Raw genomic sequence first — 6,000 nt, forward strand, 5'->3', positions numbered from 1 at the left:
GGATCTTTCTGTCTCCATGTTCTCCCCGTGCAGCGTGGGTTCTCTCCGGGTTCTCCGGCTTCCTCCCACAGTCCAGAAACATGTTGAGGTTAATTGGTGATTCTAAATTGTCCGTAGGTGTGAATGTGAGTGTGCTTGGTTGTCTGTCTCTAAGTGTAGCCCTGTGATAGATGATGGATGGATGAAGCTTGGACTTCATATCATTTACTTAATTTTTCCTTCTTCGGCAGCTAAAACCTCTTTGAAAACAGGAAAAACTCCAAACATGAGTGTGATGGACAGCATGAGAACTGATTCATGCTGATGGCAAAGAAACCCAGGAGTGTGGATGCAGTTGTTACGCTAAGTTACATCCATAAGGGAGGCAAAGTAGCTGTAACAGAACACCTGACTGAATTATTTAGGCACAATGACATGAATGTGCTTTAAAAACAGACAATAACTACCACGGCAGTGTCACTCTGAGACCAACTGTGCTGCCTTCAGATAAGAGTCAATGAATCTGAGACAACCTTCTTCTTCATTAAATCACTCCAAATAGCAGCACAGAACGCTGCAGACACAAATAAAGTCAAGGTGATCTGCCCTTGATTCGAGACGGATCGTTCTGTAACAGAAATGTCAAATCCTGCTCCAGAAACCAGAGCCGGCGTTCCCGTCAGACGAGACACTGAAGCAGCAGCTCCTGCTCAGCAAAACATTCAGAATATAAATATGGGCTCCAACATGTGTGTGGGAAGCCTCCCCGCGCCGACACCCAGCCTCGATTCGAAGCAGCGGTTAAAATTTAAAGAAGCCTCCGCGTGCAGACGTACAGAAAGTTATTCTGCGGCGAATCCAGCGGCGCTATCACGCCTTGTTTGCTCTGAAGCAGACGTCTCCGCTCAAAGAAGCCGTCGTCGCGCTGTATGGAATCGCGATTTCACCCTCCCAGCGACCGGCTTCATCTTCCTAAGCTGCTTTCACACAATCGGCTCCCACCAGACAGAGCTACTGTTTATGATACAGAAGTGCACGTCAGTTAGCATCAGCCGCCGAGAGGAGAACAAAGGCGATCATGCATGATTTATGGCCTTCTGTAGAATAGACGTACACTCTCGCCACGGAGCCCATGTTACTTTAATTCTCTGTTTTCGTTCGGAGCCTTGAATCTCTTTTGCATTGTTTCTGCCTCGACTTAATCTGTGTTTACTGCTCGTACGTGTTGTGTTGTTGAGTGTGGCTGCGAGCTAAACATCCCATTAGGGAAGCTGACTTTGGAGGAGAAGCTCACTCGACTTCTAAGCAGAAAAAAACGTCTTGTTTGCTGAGTGTCTTCCAACGTGTGGTCATCTCGGGCGACATTTTAAAGCCTAGTTGCACCTATTTCCAAAAACCCAGCATCATTTTTAAGACTGGATTTGGGGTTTTTAAAGAATCAAATAATTAGCTTCAGGTTAACACATCTTTTTCCTGCACAGATAGCGTAGGAGGAAGTTCTGTGGCAGAAAATGGGTAAAACTATGACTGCAGGCTGCCAGAGCAGGAGGAGCTGACTTAAACGCTCCCAAAAGGTGACTACAGACAGGGCTGCAGGTGTAGATCATTCTTAAATGAATTTTGTTTCACTACTTCAGCCAGAATTTGCACGACGATGCTTTAAGTCGCTGGAAAAGTTTGAACAACAAGCAAAAGTTAGATTTGCAGAAAGCTGAAGTTGATTTTGGCAACAAGTTTCCAAACCTCTGAAACAAACACACTGAAGAAATACTGGAGCCACAGAGAGACGTTTTATTCCTGCTTCGGTGTCAGAGATGTGAGGTTGAGTGCTCACTGGGGACGTCTTTCTCAAAACCTTGGCTTCCTTTTCTCATTGTTTACTATAAAAAAAAAGAAAAAGATGCACTCTTAAGATTGCTCAGAGCAGAGTGGAATGGAAAAATACCAGCCTGGTAAAAGCAAAGACCTCTGGGCTTTGTGCAGCAACAAAACAGCATTTTATAATTGTTTCTAGATTCATTTAATATCCGACGTATTGGTTGCAAACTGATTTTTTTTTCATAGCTGGACTCATATTGACATCATCCCTTTAAAGGCTTTTAAATGTCCTAAACGTCGGCGGAGGCAGCGTGGTTTTCATCAGGAGTCTGTGATTTGTGCAGCGATGATCAAAGCCGTGTGCTGCACCACGGACTGGAGGACACACACCTACTCCGGCTGCTAAATCAAACGGGGAGTTTTTGAAGACTTTAAAAAGTTCAATCTTGTGTGGGTGACAGCGTGTCTGTGTGTGTGTGTGTGCAGCTTTCAGAGGAAGGTAATCAGTCACACAAGCCTCGGGAGGTCTGGAAATGTGGCACAAATTACTGTAAATAGACGATCCACAGAGAGAAAGACTGTTAACTACCTTAGTTTGCGTCAGACCTCTGAGACTCGGTTGCTGCCGCGTTCAGGATTTCTCGCTGCACGTCCACACACAAAGGAGTCAGCGTCTATCTAACAAGGGCTTTACACAAACTGGAGCCTCAGCAGCATCACAGCAACGCTAGAAACAACAGAAAAACGTAACCAGGAGCGCTTCGGTAAAATCAAATGACCAGACGGCGGTCGTAGAGCTCTGGCTGCTCGTCTCGCCTCCTCCTGCCCTGACAGGTACAAGACTCCGGGAGAAGACAACCTGTCGCCTGATTCAAGACCACGAAAGAAGACGAGCTGTCAGAAAAGCACAAAAGAACTTGGCCTGTCGCCTCATAAGAGAAAGGTACGGCGGCCATTGATGTGCCAGTCAGAGAGCTGAAGGAACGTGGAGCTTCTCAGGGCGGCAGGTTCTAGAAAACAGCATCAAGCTCCTGAACAAACACAACAGTCAGAAAAAGTTCAGACGTAAACCGTTTATGTTTCTCACAGCTTCATTTAAACAAACTAAAACAGTCATCTCTTAGTTTTAGTAGTTATACGCGCTAAGAGACGATAAAACTCGACGGCTCGCAAACTGAATTCACATTTCAACAACTAAACCTGTAAAAACTGAACGTAGAAGGTTGAATTTTTCAGTGAGGATCAACTACAGCTGGAGAGTGATTGGATTTAATGTCTAAATATTGCATTCAGTTTCACGTTTATTGCAATTATTTACGTTTAACAATATAAATTCTAATTATGTGAAACTGTTCTACACATTTTTGAACTAATTTTCTGTATCATGCCTGATATTTTACCAAGGAAACCTCTCACAACATCTCTTATTCACCCAGACAGAAGTTTAAATCCACTTTTCCTCTTTGTAAACATTAGCTTAACCCATGCTAACTTTGCTAATCAACTCGGCCTCATGCTCAGTTTTCAAGAAAAAGACAGAAAACAATCATTTAGCTGTGAAATCAGGCTCCATGAGTGTTTACATTTAATAAAAGTATCTCCAGAGAAATTGAACCCCGCTGATAGCATCGTTTAAATCAGAGCCACTGGGGAATGTTTTTCAAGATTAATCACTCAAAATATACTAAAACCTCCAAAGAAAGTGTTTGCTCTGCCTCCTAAATGGGAACTTCCTTCTCAGTAAAGCAGCAACAACGAAGGATTTCTCCACCTGATGCGTGAAAACAAGCTCGGAGGACGGCGGCAGCGACCTTTGGTTGACCCAGTTGGATCCTGCATTGAGCGAGAAAGGTTAATTATCTCTGTTTTGAAAGCAGACGTGAGCGTGTTCTGGTCGTGTTTTCACAGGCGTGGCGTCTCAGGGATGCTCTGACCGCCGACGCAGACCCCAGGATGAAGCGCACATTGTTTTGACGGATACAAGAGACGGACGAGTCTTCGGGGAGACTTGTTTCCTTTCAGGTTAACAATTAATTCTTGATTAAAAGTTGAGCACACCCAGACAGAGACACACACATCCACAGAGCACACTCAGCCTCTTTCTGCTTCCTCCCTTACGTAACCACGGTGACATGAAAAGGAAGGAAGATGGAGGGATTGGATGGAGGAGAGACACAAGCCTCTGGGCATCACTGGGCAGACTTACAGAAAAAAGAAAAAAGAGAAAACCCTCCATCTCCACAGTGCTTTTCAGAGAAGGGAAAAGACTGTTGTGGAGAGGAATGCGGTGCCGTGACAGGCTGCTTCAGAGAGAACGTGTGAACATGGATGTCAGGCTGGAGCTGACAGATCCAAACCCAGTGAAAGCCAGCGTGATTATTCACAGACGTGTCCCGTCCAAGAGCCGCCGAGCTACATCGCTCCCACCAAAAGACCCGCGGATAAATGAGGCTCACACATATATATATATATTTCTGGATTTATATTTTTGTAAATTGACGAAACCTGTGAATAATATTTAAAAAGCCCGATTTTCAAAGTCGTCTCCTTAGAAAAAGAAAATCAGTTTCGGTCTGATTCTTGGAAAATCTGAATTAATAACCCGTCATTTGTAATTATTTTAGATAGCTGATGTGAAAACGTGGAGTTAAACAGCAAAGCCAAGATTTCTTTTGGTTTTCGCATTCAGGTGCTGAAAGATCCTCTTTTGCACGTTCAGGCTCGTTTGTGCTTCACTGTTTATTTTGATCATTTTTCATGAGAACTGCTGAGAAAACATTCAGACGTCCTCAACTTTACAGCTTGGCGGTTCGTTCCACTTGGACAAACAGTGTGAAGGATTGTAAAGCTAAAAGAATAATAATATAATGATGATTCAGGTCAGGAAGCTTCAGACAAGGAAAACATCACATGGACAAACCTCTGACGGTGAACAAAGCTGGAGATTCAGTCCCCAACATGTACGAGGACGCATCTTGGTACTGAGCTCAGGATCCACAAAGAAATCGAACCTAAACTTGTCATCAACAGACCCTCAGACAGACGACGCTCACACGTCCCTAATCCTTTATACAAACTCCGACTGGCTCCAGCTGCAGAACCGGACGCCTGTTTGCTCACAGATTTGTCTATTAATGCATAAAGAGATTATTTGTGTGCGCTGCTTTCTGACACCAGCAGACCTGCTCTTCTCTCGACTTGTGCGTTTGTCGTCACAGCTCCACCACAGTCTCTTGTTCTACCAGCTGTTTCATCTGCAGATGGTTCAAACTGCTGCAGGACAAAACACAAGAAACCCACTCCAGCCTCTCTTTCTCTCTGGTAGAATTTAGAGCTCAATATAAAGCAATGTTCATCAGAACCAGCGTCCAGTGAATGAGCTGGTACGTGACCCATGATGAAAGGAGGCTGAGCTTCTGCTGTGTTTGCCTCTAAACTCTGGAGATCCTTGTATTCAACTGAAACTTTGGACGAAACTCGTTAAAATCTTTGTATTTTCCCCTCTGTTTTTTTAAACATGTGATCTTATAGTAAGGCTGGTTTTGTTGCTTATGTCTATTTCTGCCTATAAGGTTTCTTTTTAAAGCCATTTTTGGACTTTATTTTGATAAAGCAGCAGGAAACCAACATTCAGCTGAGAATCCATCAAGCTGCCACTGCTACTGTACGTCGAGGCTCTTATTTTGAAAGGGCCTATACAAATAAATGTTTACCTACTTTCTTGATCGTTACTTAAATCACTGAAAACAATCAGATTAGAGATGTCGGCAGTGATTTAGAGGTCAGGAACCAAGCCAGAACCTGTTGACAACCACGGCTTTAGTCCACACTTGGACCAGTATTGACTTCAATATTTCATTATGTTAAAGTCCAAATTTATTCCAGCATTTATTCATGTTTCAGCCCTAGTTTGGTCCATAGTTTACAAGTGTTTCAGCTCTAGTTTAGTCCAGTATTCATTCATGTTTTAGCCAAGATTTAGTCCAGTATTTAGCATGTAGTAGCACTAGTTAGGACGAGTTTTAGGATTAGTTTGATCCACATTTATAGGAGTTTCCGCTTGAGTTTAGTCCAGCATTTAGTTATGTTTTAGATTAAAGTTAGTCCAGTGTTTTTGCCCACCTTTAGTCAAGTATTTACATATGATCTAGTCCAGATTTAGACAAGTTTCAACCTTAGTTTAGTTGAGAAATGATTTGTTTT

This window comes from Stegastes partitus, unplaced genomic scaffold (genome assembly GCF_000690725.1).
Source record: "Stegastes partitus isolate 25-593 unplaced genomic scaffold, Stegastes_partitus-1.0.2 Scaffold2106, whole genome shotgun sequence".
NCBI classification, from domain to species: Eukaryota; Metazoa; Chordata; class Actinopteri; family Pomacentridae; genus Stegastes; species Stegastes partitus.